We start from the raw sequence: 17682 nt of genomic DNA, 5'->3' as shown, positions 1-17682 counted from the left end.
TAGGGCTTTGGCATATGTTGGCAAAATCGCATCAGAGAAGCAAGAAAGTGAAATATTACACATAGCCAAAAACTATAAGAACACCAGTGTGTGTTAATAATGCAATAAGTTACAAACATTGTAACTCTGGCATTTGTTTTATAAATTAGGTCATATTGTTTAATTTCTGATGTGTGAAAGATTTACTTATCAATTTAGAATTCTAATGTAGAATGAATATATTCGGTTTGGAATTGCACCACAGTGCAAATGAATCAGCCCAATGCTGGCCTATTCAACTTCCTTTGTCTCTCATAGATTTGAAATTTTTCATGAATCTTTCCAAATTCCCTCATGGCTCTGCTCATACTCATTCCAGTGAGTCACTGGTTGCTAAGTAAATGAAGATTTTAATGTCTTCCTCTGATTCTCTTTTCACGTATTTTTACATCCTACTCATGAAATCACTATACAGGTAACAACTCTCCTACAACGTCTCTACAAAGACTCCTATTATCCAGGCCATGTTCCCTTCTCACGGCTGCCACTGGGAAAGGGGTACGGGATCCTTGGGTCCCACACCACCAGGTTCAGGAACAGTTATTACCCTTACAACCATTAGGCTCTGGAACCAGTGTGGCTAACTTCAGTCACCACAACACTGAGCTAATTCCACAACCTATGCACTCACTTCCAAGGACTCCACAATTGTCTGTTCTCAGCATTATTTATTTATTTATTTAGTAGTTGCACAGTTTCTCTTCTTTGGCACAATGGTTGACAGTTTTTGTTTTTTGTATAGTTTTTCATTGATTCTATTTTATTTCTTTGTTCTACTATGAATACCTGTGGGAAAAAAATACAAATTTCAGGGCTGTATATAGTGAAATATAAGTGCTTTGATAATAAATTTACTTTGAACTTTGAACTCCGTCCATGATTCTTCAGGCCCAATTCATAGTACATTTAGTCAAGGTTCTTTCTCTGCTGTCTGAATATGGATATTAACTGGATGGAAGTAAAATGGTTAAGGGAATGATGGTGTATGCTTAAACTTTTGGGCACCTCATCATTCTTTCTGTGGGAGTAAGTTTTGATCCAATTACTTCCACTCATGAATTTACATTCAATTAATTCAATAAATCTAGTGATAAGAAGCTGTATCAAAATTCAAAGTAAGTTTATTATCAAAATACGTATATATCACCATGGGCTATGCTGAGGTTCATTTTCTTCACAAAGGAACAAAGAAATACAATAGAATCAATGAAAAACTACACACAAAGACTGACAATCTATCAGTATGTAAAATAAGACAAACTGTGAAAATATGCAAATACAATAATTAAAACAAATAATGATAAATAAATAAATGATTTTTAGGACGACTCTATTACAGCTTAGGGCATCCGAATTTGTTCAGCCCTGGCATCCTCCAGAAGTATGTCCTCCCCATGTGATGTGTGGGTTTACACTGGATCCTCTGGTGTTTTCCCACAGCCCAAAGCCGTTCTGGGTAGGTTAATTGGTCATTATGAATTGTCCCATGATTAGGTCAGGTTATGTTGGGTTTCTCGGGGTTACAGGATGGTGCAGCTCGAAAGGCCAGAAGGGCCTATTCCATGCTGTAGCTCTAAAATAATTAATTAAATAACCAATACTGAGAACTTCAGTCGGAAAGTCCTTGAAAGTGAGTCCAGAGGTTGTATTCAGTGATCAGTTCAGTGTTAAGGTGAGTGAAGTCATAGAACATAGAATAATAGGGCACCTTACAGGCCCTTCAGCCCACAATGTTGTGCCGACCCTCAAACCCTGCCTCCCATATAACCCCCCCACCTTAAATTCCTCTATACATCTGTCTAGTAGTCTCTTAAACTTCACTAGTGTATCTGCCTCCACCACTGACTCAGGCAGTGTCTGAAGCTATCAGTAATGATCCATGAAGAGATTGAGTCATTCTAATCATCCAGCTGGTTTGCAAGTGCCCCAGAGGGGAGGAAACCTGCTGCGATCATCCTGTGCATCTCCACCCAGTGTGCATAATCTCTGTCTGAAATTTACTGGAGGAGAAGCCAAGGCTGGCTTGTCTCGATCTGGTCTTGCTGGAAGTGCCCATGTGGTTTAAATCAATAAAAAGCAGCTGCTTTCACAACAAATATTACTGGCAGGAATTTGTGCAATTTCCAGAAAGACCTGCAGTATTACATGATTCAGCCGCCTCCCACCCTCAGTGGTAATGAATTTGGCAGATTCACCACCCTCTGGCTAAAGAAATTCCTCCTCAACTCAGTTTTCAAAGAGCATTCCTTTAATCTGATGCTGCGTGCTCCAATCTCCAACTCTCCTACTAATGGAAGCATCCTCTCCACATCTGCTCGACCAAGCTTTCAGTATTCAGTAGGTCTTAATGAGATCCCACCCCTCAATCTTATAAACTTCATCAATTACAGGCCCAGGGATATCAAATGCTCCTCATATTTTAAGCCTTTTACTCCTGGAATCATTCTTTGGAATATTTTCTGGACCCTCTCCAGGGACGGCACGTTCCCTTGGATACACAAACCTGTATTTCTCATAATATTCCAAATGCAGTCTGACCAAAGCCTCAAATCTACATCCTTGATGTTATTCTCTGGTCCTCCTGAAGTGAATGCTAACACTGCACTTGCCTCCTCTACTACCGACTCATCCGGCAAATTAGCCCTGGACTAGGACTCTCAAGACTACTTGAATCTCTGATTTTTGAATTTTCATGCCATGTAGAAAACAGTTTGCATTTTTATTCTTTAACCAAAGTGCATAACCCCACACTTCCATGCTCACTCTGCCAACCTGTCTAGGTCCTTTGACAGACTCCCTACCTCTGTCCTCCACCTATTTTTGTATCTTTTACAGCGCTGGCCACGATGCCATCACAAATTTAGTGCACAAAAGTGAAATGTTGAGGTCCCAACACTGAACCCGGTGAGACTCTAGGCTAGACACCTAGGGGGGGGAGTCGTCAGGGGTGGTGTGGTGCGGCGGGTGTCCATGCTGGGTTGGGGGCTGGCTCCTCCAGTGTTCGGTCTGTGGAAAACAAGCTGGATTACATTCGTCTGTGGTTTCACTAGCTCAGAGTGAGGCCTGCTGTGTGCTTGTTCCCGTGGCCAACATCCCATGCACCATCAATCTACAGGCCATAACACTCAGGGACCTGGGCTGCTTTTTTGGTGACTGTGTGTATTTTTCTCCTATTGTAATTATATGTGGTATGTGTGACTGTTGGTATTGCGTGTGACACCTTGGCTGTATTCATGTACATGTTTGAATGACAATTTATCTTGAACTTTAACTTGTAAATTTATTATTAAAGCACGTATATGCCACCATGTACTACCCTGAGATTTATTTTCTTCCCAGCATTCACAGGGTAGTATGTGGTGACATATAGTACGTACTTTGATAATAAATGTATTTTGAGTTCCTCTAGCATTTTGTGTGTGTGTCTGTTGCTCTGGATTTCCAGCATCTGAAACATGCAGATGAAGGGTCTTAGCCCGAAACTACCTCTTGATTCCTCTCCATAGATGCTGACTGACCTGAGTTCCTCCAGCATTTTGTCTGCGGTGTTAATCAGCTGAAGGAACTCAGCTATCCCAACCTCACAATTTTTTCCAGCTCCCCACCCATCGACCCCCAGCTTTTGATCCCCATTTCCACTCCCTTTCCCCTCTTTTGATCCCCATTTCTGCTCCCTTTCCCCTCCAAGTTTCATTTGCCTATAACTAGGGTTGCCAACTTTCTCACTCCCAAATAACGGACCAAAGTAGCAGTGAAATATGGGACATTTGTGTTTACCCCGAGAAAGACTACCATGACCATGAAGCCTTGCGCCGGCGCCTGGGTGCGCATGCGTGACATACGCATACGTAATGTGCGCATGCGTGACGTACGCATACGTAATGTGCGCACGCGTGATGTACGCATACGTAATGTGCGCATGCGTGACGTACACATACGTAATGTGCGCATGTGTGTACGTGCCGATTTTTTTCCTACAAATTTTTTGGTTTTGGCTTAATCTTCCCGATTCTGTTAATACATTATTTCTACTTTATATAGGCTGCGTATTTATCATATCATTCCTGCTTTTACTATATGTTAGTGTTATTTTAGGTTTTATGTGTTTTTTGGTATGATTTGGTAGGTTATTTTTTGGGTCTGGGAATGCTCAAAAATTTTTATATAAGTTAATGGTATTTCCTTCTTTGCTTTACGCCATTTTGGGCTTACAAAAGAACACTCTACCTTAGCGGGGGAAATATGGGACAAGGGCGGTCCCGTAAGGGACAAACCGATTTAGTCCAATATACGGGATGTCCCGGCTAATACAGGACAGTTGGCAACGCTACCTATAACCCATATGCTCAACATACTGGGCCTCCTATTCCTTTCCCCAATTGGTTTCACCTGTCCAGCATCCCTCCTGCATCTAGCTCCACCTATCATCTTCCATCCTCTGCCTCTACCTTCACCCTTTTCCCGATCCTGCCTAGCTCCATCAGCTTTATCTCTTCACTTTCTTTAACTCTCTCCTTATCTAAATCACCATTTCACCCACCAGCCCACTATCTGTTAACTCCACCCACTTACCTTCCTCCTGACTTCATCCCTCCATCATCACTCTCCTAATTACTGACTCCCCTGCTTAGTGCCCCTTCTTACATCTTTATACTGGTTACCTCCCCTCTGCAGTCTCAGTTCTGATGCAACGTCTCAACCCAAAATGTTGACCATCCCTTTTCCACCACAGATGCAGTTTGACCTGTTAAATTCTTCCAGCGTGTTGTCTGTTTGCTTCTGATTACTTCATGTGCATTTTTCTCATGTCTTCTCTCCAAATATCTATTGGCAGAACATATAGGTCTACAACTGTCCTTTGAGTGTTAAGAGAGCCAGTTTGGAACCCATTCTTGTGATCATGTTGGGGACTTCAATATGGTTCAATTAACAAATCTCTTGTTTCCTTTCTGTGATTTAAAATGGGGCAAAACTGAGGATGGTCCACAGTGTATGAGTAAAACCATAAGACATAGGAGCAGAATTAGGCCATTTGATTGTGGCTGATTTATTATTCATCTTAATCCCATCTTCACCCCGTAACCTTTGACACTCTTACGAATTAAGAGCCTACCAGCATCCGCTTTAAATATACCCAATGACTTGATCTCTGCAGACATCTGTGGCAATGAATTCCACAAATTCAACACCCTCTTGCTAAAGAAATTCTTCCTCAACTCTGTTCTAAAGGGATGTGCTTCTACTCTGAGGCAGTGCCATCTGGTCCTGGACTCTCCAATCTAGGAAACGTTCTCTCCACATCCACCCTATCTAGGAGTTTCAATATTGGATAGGTTTCAATGATATTCCCTCCGCCCCCATATTTTTCTAAACTCCAACGAGTACAGACCAGAGCCATCCTCATTCCTGGAATCATTCTCAGGAACTCTTCTGGACCCACTTCAATGTCAGCATATCCTTCCTTAACAAAAGGGACCCAAAAGAGCTCACAATACTACAAACATGATCTGACTAATGCGGTATAAAGCCTCAGCATTACGCCTTTGCTTTTAAATTCTAATCCAATTAATTTAGTAGTTTGGCAGTATATTTGGCAGTTTGCAGATTGGTACTTACTTGTATTACAGGCTCACAGAACAGCTGAAAGATATCCCAGCTCTAGCAGTCCTAACAATTAGTTTAACTGCTAAGGAACCACCCACACACTGTCCGGTCCCACAGATTATAATATGGTAAAAGAATAGGTTATTTGTTATGGAGACGCAAGATGCTGGAGTCTGGAGCAATACATAAAGTACTGGAGGAACTCAGTGGGTCAGACAGCTTCCATGTTGGGAAATGAACAATCAATGTTTCAGGTTGAGACCCTTCATCTAGATTACTTACCTGTTTACTGATTGAAGTACAGTGTGGAATAGGCCCTTCAGGCCCTTTGAGCCATGCCGCCCAGCAACCCCCAATTTAACTATGGCCTGCTCATGGGCCAATTTACAATAACCAGTTAACTTACCAATCCCGATGTCTTTGGACTGTGGGAGGAAACCAGAGCACCCAGAGGAAACTCCTTACAGACAGCAGCGTGAGTTGAAGCCCAATCTTCCTGTTTCCTCTGATTAATAAATAATACTAGCCAGGACTGAGAAGAACATCTTTGTTCTCCTTTGAAAGTGCAGCAAGATTTTTTACGTCTGCCTGGGTAGAGAGATGTGGTTTTGAATTCAAAATACAATTTACTCAAAAAGTATGTATATATTACCATATACTATCTTGAGATTCCTTTCTTGCAGGCATTTACAAATAAAGAAATATAATAGAATTTATGAAAAGCAGTACATAAACAAAGACTGACAAACAACCAATGTGCAAACGAAGACAAATTGTGCAAATAAAATAAATAATACTGAGAACTTGAGATGTAAGAGGGTGAGATCAAAGCCTGATGATTGTAGGGTAATAACTTTCTGAACCTGATGGCTTCTGTGCCTTCTTCCTGATGGCAGCAGCGAGAGGAGAGCATAGCCTGGATGGTTGGGATCCCTGATAAACATCAATCAGAATCAGATTTAATATCACCCGCATTTGTTGTGAAATTTGCTGAACTTTACAGCAGCAGTACAATGAAATACATGATAAATAAATATAGAGGAAAAAAAAACAGAGTTAAATTAAAGATATAGATGTCTGTTAAAATAAGTAGTGCAAAAATTAGAAATAAAAAAGTAGTGAGGTAGTGTTCATGGTAGAGGGGGAAGAAGCTGTTCCTGAATCGCTGAGAGTGTGCCTTCAGGCTTCTGTACTTCTTTCCTGATGCTAACAGTGGGAAGAGAGTATGTTCTGGGTGGTGGGGATACTTAATGAAGCATACTGCCTTCCTAAGACATTGCACCTTGCAGATACCTTGGATACTACGGAGGCTGATACCCATGACGGAGCTGACGAATTTTACAAGTTTCTGCAACTTATTTCAACCTTGTGCAGTAGCCAACCCCCTCCCCCATACCAGAAAGCGACGCAGCCAGTCAGTATGCTCTCCGCCGTACATTTGTACGAATTTTCGAGTATTGCCGTCGTCAAACCAAATCTCCTCAAACTCCAAATGAAATGTAGCCGCTGTCTTGCTTTCTTCATAGCTGCATCGTTATGTTGCATCCAGGTTAGTCCTCAGAGATGTTGCCACCTAGGAACGTAAAATGGCTCATTCTCTCCACTACTGATCCCTCTATGAGGATTGGTCTGTGTATCCGTCGTCTTATCCTTCCTGAAGCACCCATCTACACTAATCCCACACTAATTCCAGTTGATTCTCCCATCAACCTCCCTCAGATTCGATCACCAGGAATTATTTAAAGTGGCCAGTTAATTTACTAAATCACTTGTCATTGTAATAAGGGGAAAAAATGGAGCACCTGAGCGAAATCAGTATTAATAACATTGAGAACATGAGTTGTAGTGTTTTGAAGGAGAGTCCAAAGCTTGTGAAATCAGTTCAGTTTTGAAGTGAGCCAAGTCATCCACACTGGTTCACGAGCCTAATGGTTGTAGCATGATTAGTGTCCCTGAATCTGGTGGTGTGATCTGTTCAAACGATGTTGTCCTTGACTGCGACACCTCTGCAGTACAGAAACTGGCCCTAAATCTGGCCTCATGTCCCTGGAGTAAGACTTGAACTCTTAATCAGAGATGAGGAAGCAGTCAACTGCTTTCAGAAAGCAGAGATGAGGAAGCAGTCAACTGCTTTCAGAAAGCAGGTGCACATCTAGCAGGCAAATCTTTATGGTTTGTAATCCCTTGGGTCAATTGTCACAGAAGGAGTTTGATTTGGTTCAAGTGAGACGAGCAGTATGAAGTTCACTTCATACTGCTCGTCTCTTTGCCCTGGCTGAATTTCCCATCTGGGTAGATAGCAGAGTTTTCCTTGAGTTAAACAGCAGTAAGCACTCCTCCGCAGCTCTGTTGGGAATAATTCCATGGATTCAGCACTTAAAAGATCCAACCCAATGGTCTTAACCCAACATGTAACTAGCAATGGAGTCAGCACTTAATCCTATTCTTGAAAGCTGTAACTTGAGTCCCTCTAATTCTCCTGTAGCATGAATTTTAAAGCAGGGAAGATGTAATTTTTTTGCACTTCTCCTTCCCACTCCCCATCTCCAATCTTCTTCAGGTTCTCCCATTTTTGGCTGCTTTTCAACCCCCCCCCTTACATCATTTCTCCCTCACCCAGCACACAAGCAGGTTTCTCTCTCTCATCAGTGCCACCTCTACCTTCCTCCTATATCTGGATCTGGTTCCTTCCTCCGTTCACCCCACCTCTAATGATTCCAATTCTCACCATCTTTGTTTATCAGCTTGCAGCCCATTGTGCTTCTACTCACCCCCCTCCAGCGGCTGTCTCTGCCTTCTCTCATCCCTTTCTCCACCTTGCTCCAATGCTTTTTTTTTCTTGTCTTTCTTTCACGTCTCCTTCCACCTTCCACTCTCCCCCAGCTCTGTCTCCAACCTGATTCAACAAGCCTGTCATTTTACACCGTTCCAATCACCTTCTCCCGGTCCTACCACTCCCCCCTCTTTATTCTGGCCGCTCTCCACTCTCAGTCCTGGTGCAGGATCAGGGCCCAAGCTGTAGACAATTCATTTCTTCTCACAGATACTGTCTGATAAACTGAATTCTTCCAGTAGATTATCTGTTGCTCCAGATTTCAGCATCTGCTGTCTCTTGTGTCTCTGAGACATTAAATTCTTATTGATAACTATTTCCCTCCAAACTAGTGTTCATATTTAAATTCTGACCTAGGGTGTGCACAGCTGACGAGGTTATTATTTATTGCCTATAATTAATTGCCCCTGAGTAGGTGAGAGTGAGTCAACCTCTTGAACCATTTCAGTTCTTCTGAAAATCCTCCTACCATAGCCTACTGGGTTACTACGGTAACATAGCATAGCAGTTAGCTCGGTGCGTTGGAGTTCAGAGTTCAATTCTGGCGTCCTCTGTAAGAAAGTCTGTACGTTCTTCCCGTGCGCATGTGAGTTTCCTCCTGGTGTTCTGGTTTCTACCCACAGTCCAAAGACGTCTCGGTTAATTGGTCTTTGTAAATTGTTTTGTGATTAGGCTAGAGTTAAATCAGTGCATTGCTAGACAGTGTAGTGCAGTGGGCCTGAAGGGCCTGTTTATTTCTGTAAAATAAATAAAATAAAAAATAAATAAAAGTACTGTGCTGTTGGGGAGAGCACTCCCAGATTTAGACCTGGTGAAAATGAAGGCACAGTGATAAGTTTCTCTCAAAGTATGGCACCACAGGTAGACAGGGTGGTGAGGAAGGCACTTGATACATCTGCCTTCATTAGGGTGGCGAGGTGGAGATACGTCTGTACCAAAGGAGATGTAAAGCACTCCTTCCCTCCACTCGCCTGCAAGTCACCCTTGGGTAAGGTGTAGCACCCACTCAGCTCCCCCTCCCGCTCCTCCCTCCCCCACTGATCAGGATCACGTGAAGCCATGGGAGCAGGAGGTGGATGGTCATACGAGCAGCAGGAGCCTATCACAAGCTCTAGATATGCGACTACTGATGCCAGACAGACAATCTCTGAAGAGTATTGATAATGGCTGGGGTCACCTGTCTTGTAAAGATGCTGCCCTGAAGAAGGCAATGGCTAACCACTTCTGTTGGAAAAATTTGCCAAATACAATCATGGCCACCATGATAACCTACATCATACAATATGCACATAAGCACATAATGATGATGTCTGCATTGATCAGGGTGTTGAGTACAGGAGTAGGGATGTCATGCTATAACGGTACAAGATATTGCTAAGACCACAAGCTGTTCTTGTTGCCCTGCTTTAAGAAGGATGTCATTAAACTAATTTATTCATTATGTGCATGTTGAGGTCACAAGACTGCAGCACATGATGATGCAACAGAATTCAGTCCTGACCTCCAGTGGTATCAGTATGGAGTTTAGACAGTATTTTTGTGATTGTGTTGGTTTTGTTACACAACCCATAGGCATCGGGGTCTAACTGGGTTAATTGGCCACTGTAAATTACTCCTTGGGAGTTAAAGAAAGGGGAGGTGATGGGCTTGTGTGAGGGATATTCCCTGTAACCCATAAGGAGCATACGTCCCTTTGTAATAGGGCTAAAGGGAAAAAAGAAGAGGGGAAATGTGAATAATGGGATTTATTTCCTGAAAGCTGGCATAGACCTACTGGACCAAATAACCTCTGTTTTTTCCATCATTATATGCATAAGGGCAAAAAAGGAGACAAGATCACATTAACCTGGCTGGGGTAAAAGAATTTATAAGACTTACAAATCATCAACATAAGAAATTCTGCAGATGCAGGAAATTCAATGCAGCACACACACACACACACACACACACACCTGGAGGAACAGCAGCTCAGGCAGCATCTATGGAAATTAACAAACAGTCGACGTTTCGGGCTGTGCCTTCTTCAGGACTGGAAGGTAAGGGAGAAGGGCACCAGAATAAAAAGGGTAGGGTGGGGCGGGGGGAGGGGGGAGGGGGGAGGGGAAGGAGGGTAGTTAGAAGGTGATAGGTGAAGCCAGGTGGCTGGGAAAGATCAAGGGCTGGATATAAAGGAATATAATAGGAAAGGAGAGTGAACCATAAGAGGAATGGAAGAAGGAGGGGGGGGCCCCCGGGGAAGTGATAGGCAGGTGAGACTGGAATATTTTTTAAATGATGAAAGGTTGAAACGTACTATTATGTTTTCAAAATGCCGTAAGTGATCTTGTGCATGGATCACTGTAAATTAATGTGTAGTAGATACATCAGTGATTAGACATTCAATACAAGGTCTTCACATCTTTCCTCAATGTGACACTCTTCAGCACAACACTTCAGTTGTGCCCCAAACCAATATTTTAAAGCTGTTTATTGACGTTTTTTCTCTTGTACTTACTGCCTCTATTGACAAAGATAAGAATCCCGGAAATGTTTTTTTTGGACCACGTCCTCAGTCTGCCCTCCCGCTTCCAGAGATCTGTTCAAACATACTCCTATATCTCTTTGCTCTTGTATGTGTTTTAGTATTGTGCCCTTTAGACTATGTGAGTGCACGGGAGGAGTGAGGCTTGTTTTGCTGTTGTTGTGCTGCCATGCATTGCGGGCATATTATTTTGGCAGCAGAATGTGTGGCGACACTTGCCCCCAACACATCCCTGGTTAACCCAAACGATGCATTTTTCTGTGTGTTTTGAAGCAGATGTCTTGGACACATATATATAGCTAAGCTGCCCTAGACTTTTGCACAGTACTGTATATTATGTTTTTTCAGTTACCAAATAACACATAATTCTAGTCATAGTCATACTTTATTGATCCCGGGGAAAATTGGTTTTCGTTACAGTTGCACCATAAGTAATTAAATAGTAATAAAACCATAAATAGTTAAATAGTAATATGTAAATTATGCCAGGAAATAAGTCCAGGACCAGCCTATTGCCTCAGGGTGTCTGACCCTCCAAGGGAGGAGTTGTAAAGTTTGATGGCCACAGGCAGGAATGACTTCCTATGACGCTCTGTGTTGCATCTCGGTGGAATGAGTCTCTGGCTGAATGTACTCCTGTGCCCAACCAGTACATTATGTAGTGGATGGGAGACATTTTTCAAGATGGCATGCAACTTGGACAGCATCCTCTTTTCGGACACCACCGTCAGAGAGTCCAGTTCCATCCCCACAACATCAGTGGCCTTACGAATGAGTTTGTTGATTCTGTTGGTGTCTGCTACCCTCAGCCTGCTGCCCCAGCACACAACAGCAAACATGATCGCACTGGCCACCACAGACTCGTAGAACATCCTCAGCATCGTCCGGCAGATGTTAAAGGACCTCAGTCTCCTCAGGAAATAGATGGCTCTGACCCTTCTTGTAGACAGCCTCAGTGTTCTTTAAAGGCTACTGAGGTAATAGAAAGCTAAGTACTCTTATTTCTGTTTCCCAACCACCTTTCTGTTTTAAACAATATACAGTGCTGTATGAAAGTCTTAGGTACCCTAGCTCTATATATGTGCCTAAGACTTTTGCAATGTACTGTACACATAATAAACTTGAATCTTGAACCCTTAACCAATTCAGTGTTCACTGATAATCAGACAACTTTCAGTTTTTGCTAAGAGTCAACCAGGTCATGGCTAGGAGGGCAGAAGGAACCTCTACTCTTTGGTTTCTCACAGCAGCAGCACCTCCAACAGCGCAGCGCTCTCTCAGTTCTGCTTCGAAACCTCCGTGTTAGTCAATCCTGCACGCTCACCTTACATGTAGTGCACAAATGCTTGATATTTTGATGCCGAACTGAAAGCCGTTGACACCCAGGCATAGATTTTACCTCAGCTTCTGCATCCTGCAGCACAAATTTATAGAGAGGAGGAATCTACAATGCATGCAAGAGGAACCGAAATACTCGGAGTATTGTGAGAGGATGAGTGCAGATCATCGGTGATGGCAGGCAGATGCAGAGGGCTGGTGATTTCTGTACTGTATCTCCTAGCAATTATTTAGATATAGGAAAAAAAAGGTTTGTTTTAAACAGCTGTTAGAAAGATACAGTACAGAGAGTGGAGAGAATAAAACAGGAGGTCATTGAAGCATAACAAGTAAGCAAACAGAAGTTGCTTGCTGCACTAGGCACTACTCAGTGACAGCTGTAGAGTATTCCATCCCATTTGCTGAATGGAGGAGTAATTAGCCGATGAGGTTCAACACAGGGTTTACTGCTAAATACGCCTTGGTTGAACAAAGAGGGTGTTGCAAGTGTGGAATGAGCTGCCCGTGGAAGAGATGGAGGTAGGTTCATTTGCATAACATCATGGGCTAACGGGCCTGCACAATGCTGTAAATGGTTGGGTTGAGTTGTTTTCCGATCTTGGCAATCCATTTGCAAGCGTTTTATCACCATACAAGGAGACAACATCAGTGTGCTGTTCACTTGTGAGTCCTCCGAGTGCTTGGCGTTTATATACGTATCAATTAGTTGGTTGGTCGTCATTACGAAAACTCACTTGTGACATAAGGAGGGTCTTGGTTGCATGGCAAACTCTGTGCGATGTCTGGAATTTTGCCCGAATTGGCTTATAAATGGAATCGAGGTCTACATGTCTCTTTATAGAATTGTTTGCAGAAAACTATGCTTCTAAAAATTTTCTTGCACAACATGCTGGAGGAACTCAGCAGGTCGGGCGTCATCCGTGGAAACGAACAGTCAACATTTCCACGGATGCTGCACGACCTGCTGAGTTCCTCCAGCGTGTTGTGCGTGTTGCTTTGACCCCAGCACCTGCAGAGTGTTTTGTGTTTAAGAATTCTCTTGCACGCCGCGTCTTTGCTTGTGACATGACTTCACTGATGTCCAGTCGAATTGGTGGCCTTCTCGACCTTCGTGGGTGGAGACTCGGCAGAGCTGGTCGTGCTGCTTGACAGCCAGTTAATGTCCATGGATCCTTGTGGAGCGTTTTCTCCCAGTTTGACCAATGTAATATTTTCTGCAGTCCCCTTTTTAGATTTTGTAGATCACATTGCTCTTGTCTAATAGCTTGGTTTGTTCTCTAGGTCTGCAGAGTAGTCTCCTCAGTGGTGCTGTTGGTTTACGCACGACCAAAATTCTATGTTCTTGGAGCAGTCGGCCTGTCATTTCCAAGATATTTCAAGACATGTAGCCTTCAATCCCATTTATAAGCCAATGTGGGCAAAATTCTGGACCATGCAAAGAGTTCACATGTCATGCATTCAGAGATGCTCTTCTGCACACCACTGTTACTTGAGTTACTGTCACCTTCCTGTCAGCTTGAACCAGTCTGGCCATTCTCCCAAACTCCTCCGACCTCTCTCATTAACAAGACATTTTCACCCACAGAACTGCCACTCACTGGATGTTCTTTGTTTTTCATGCTATTCTCTGTAAACTCTAGAGACTGTTGTGCGTGTAAGTGCTAGGAGATCAGCGGTTTCTGAAATACTCAAACCACTCCATCTAGCACCAACAATCATTCCACAGTCAAAGTCACTTAAGATCTCAGTTCTTCCCCGTTCTGATGTTTGGTCTGAGCAACAACTGAACGTCTTGATCATGTCTGCATGCTTTTATGTATTGAGTTGCTGCCACGTGATTGGCTGATTAGATATTTGCATTAACAAGCTGGTATACAGGTGTACTTAATAAAGTGGCCACTGAGGGTATCTCACCCTTCATTATTGCTGTATCTTAAGTGCTGGAGTGCCCTGTAGAATTGCATTATATGAACAGTACCGGAACAATAGAGGGACATCCTTTATGAATAGAGATAAGGAGGAACTTCTTTAACCAGAATGTGGATATGGAGGCCATATATTGGGTATATTTAAGGCAGAAATTGGTAGATTCTTGATTAGTCAGGGCATGAAGGAATATGGGGAGAAGGCAGGAGATTAGGGCTGAGAGGGAAAATCGATCAGCTGTGATGAAATGGTGGAACAGACTCGACAGGCCAAGGGACCCAATTCTGCTCCTATATCTTCTGGTCTTATGGCCTTGGGACATAAATATCTATAAATCACAGAAATAAGTAAATAGTGCAAGAAAAAAACAAGAACAATATAGTGTTCAGGGGTTTCTGAACAACTCAAAATCTGATGGTGGGGAAGAAGCTGTTTCTGAATCATTCAGTATGGGTCTTTAGGCTCTGGTACCTACTCCCCGGTCCTTTCTTAGGTATGGAGATCAAAATAGTACATAATAATCTGAGTAAGGCCTTAGCAAAACACTGCACAATTGCAAGAGACTTCTAGTAATTAGATCCTCTCTTAATTATAAACGCAAGAGATTCTGCAAATGCCGGAAATCCAAAGCAACACAGACAACATCTTAGCTTGGTGGAGCAACTCCTCAACTTCATTTGAGTAGCCTCCAACCAGATGGCATGAACATTGCTTTCTCTAACTTCTGGTAAATTTCCCCTCCCCCTTCCCTCTTCTTCCATTCCCCACTCTGATTCCCCTCTTACCTCTTGTGTTCTCCTCACCTGCCTGAAACCTTTCCCTGGTGCCCGTTATCTTTCCCTTTCTCCGATGGACTATTCTCCTCTCCTATCAGATACCTACTTCTCCAGCCCTTTACCTTTTCCACCTATCTCCCCCCAGCTTCTCACTTCATTTACCTCTCCCCCACCCACCTGGCTTCACCTATCACCTGCTCTCTTGTACTCCTTCTCCACCCCCACCTTCTTAATCTGGCTTCTTCCCTCTTCTTTTCCAGTCCTGTTGAAAGGTCTCAGCCTGAAACATTGACTATTTATTCCTTTCTGTGGATGCTGTCTGACCTACTGAGTTCTTCCACCATTTTGTATATGCTCTCTCTTAGATCCATAACTTGGAGTCATAGAGCCATACAGCATGGAAACAGACTTGTCCACACCAACCAAGGTGCACATCTAAATGTGTTCCATTTGTCCGTGTTTGACCATAATCCTCAATATTTTTCCAATCCATATACCAGCCTAAATGTCTTTTAAATGTCAGTACTATACCTGCCTCAACCACTTCCTCTGGCAGCTCATTCCATATACAGATCACCCTTTGTGTGAAGAAGTTACCCCTCAGCTTGTTTTTAAAATCCTTTCTCCTCCAGAAACTTGACAAAAGGCCTGTACATTCACCTCCTCTACAGCCCTCGCGATTGTGTGCACACCTCTGTCAGAGACCTGCACAGTCTCCTTTGCTTAAAGGAATAAAGTCCTAGACTGCTTCATTTCTCTCCGTTACTCAGTCCCTCAAGTTACAGCGACATTCTCATAAATCTTTTCTGCACTTGTTCCAGCTTAATATCAGAATCAGAATCAGATTTAATTTCACCAGCATATCGTGAAATTAGTTGTCTTTGTGGCAGCAGTACAGTGCAATACATAATAATACTGAAAAATGTGAATTACAGTAAATGCATATGTATATATTAAATAGTTAAACTAAATGAGTAGTGCAAAAATAGAAATAAAAAGTAGTGAGTGAGGTAGTGTTCATGGGTTGAATGTCCATTCTGAAATCAGATGGCAAAGGGGAAGAAGCTGTACCTGAATCGTTGAGTGTGTGCCTTCAGGCTTCAGTCCCTCCTCCCTGATAGTAACAATGAGAACGGGACATGACCTGGGTGATGGAGGTCCTTCATATTGGATGCTGCCTTTTTGAGGCATCATTCCTTGAATATATTCTGGATTCTATGGAGCTCAGTGCCTGTGATGGAGCTGACTGAGTTTATGACTCTCTGCAGTTTATTTCGATCATATGCAGTAGCATCACTCCCCCCCTCTCCATGCCAGACTATGATGAAGCCAGCTAAAATGCTCTCCATGATACATATGTAGAGATTTTTTTTATGCTTTTGGTGACATACCAACTCTCCTCTAAATCCTAATACAATATAGCTGCTGTCATGATTTCTTTGCAGCTTCTTTCCTGCAACATGTTGACCAAAATTGAACACAGTACTGTACTCCAAGTGTAGCCTCAGGTGTGTTTTGTATGACTGCAACGCAACATCCCAACTCTACTTCCTCAGAAAGTTAAAGAAATTTGGCTTGTTCCTGTTGTAATGTGAGCATTATTAAAAGTAAGTTAAAACTAATTAGGATAATGGGGGGAGGGGTTTTACTTCTGTTCTTTTTACTTCCTGTGCTTTGTATATAGTGTCCCTGCCATGCCGTACGGGCTGTGAAAGCCTCTGTATGTACATAACGGTTTTGACGTTCGAGATAAAGTTGTTTCTTTGAGCATGAAGTTGTCGAGTGTGCCTTTTTCAAAGTAGAAGTTACCACATATTTTTGGCGACGAGGTAAACTGGTTTTGTGGACGTGTCGGCACGTTTCGAACGGGAGCAGCAGCACCGATAAGGGGCCTCATGTTCAGATGGCTACATTTGGGACGATCGTTGAATTTTTGGCCGAAGTATGAGGAAAGGTTGGGACACTTTTTCATGTGGAGCATGAAGAAAGCTCACCTCTGTCCCAGGATACTGACGGACTTTTACCGCTGTACCATTGAGAGCATACTCACCAACTGCATCTCAGTGTGGTATGACAATTGTCCCGTATCGGACCGCAAAGCACTCCAGCGTGTGGTGAAAACTGCCTAGCAGATTATTGGCACCCAATTGCCCACCATTGAGAACATCTACCATAAACGCTACCTGGGCAGGGAGAAAAGCATTATCAGGGATGCATCTCACCCTAACCATGGACTTTTTACTCTCCTCCCATCCGGTAAGTGCTACAGGAGCCTCCGCTCCTGCACCAGCAGGCACAGGAAGAGCTTCTTCCCTGAGGCTGTGACACTGCTGAACCTCTCATCACAGCGCTAAGCAGTATTGCACCCATATTGCACTGTCTCAGTACTTTTATACTTGTGTGCTGTAGCACTTTTTTTTATTCGCAGTTATTTTGCAAATAACACTATTCTTTGCATTTCTGGTCAGATGCTAAATGCATTTCATTGGCTTTGTATCTGGACTCAGCACAATGACAATAAAGTTGAATCTAATCTGATCTAATCTAATTTTTCTCTGCTAATGGAATTACTGAGGAGGTTAAGAAGCGCTCTATTCTCTTGAGTGTGTGTGGGGCGAAGAATTACAAGCTAATAAGGAATTTAG

At 42.9% G+C, this 17682-nt stretch overlaps 1 protein-coding gene across 9 annotated transcripts in view; it reads left to right on the top strand.

Annotated features, from left to right (window-relative positions):
- Positions 1-17682, top strand: part of LOC134349756 (interleukin-5 receptor subunit alpha-like) — a 108465-nt gene that overhangs the window by 10636 nt on the left and 80147 nt on the right. The window lies entirely within an intron of this gene.

Source organism: Mobula hypostoma, chromosome 7 (assembly GCF_963921235.1).
Source record: "Mobula hypostoma chromosome 7, sMobHyp1.1, whole genome shotgun sequence".
NCBI classification, from domain to species: domain Eukaryota; kingdom Metazoa; phylum Chordata; class Chondrichthyes; order Myliobatiformes; family Myliobatidae; genus Mobula; species Mobula hypostoma.
This window is presented reverse-complemented; position numbering and strand designations above follow the sequence as displayed.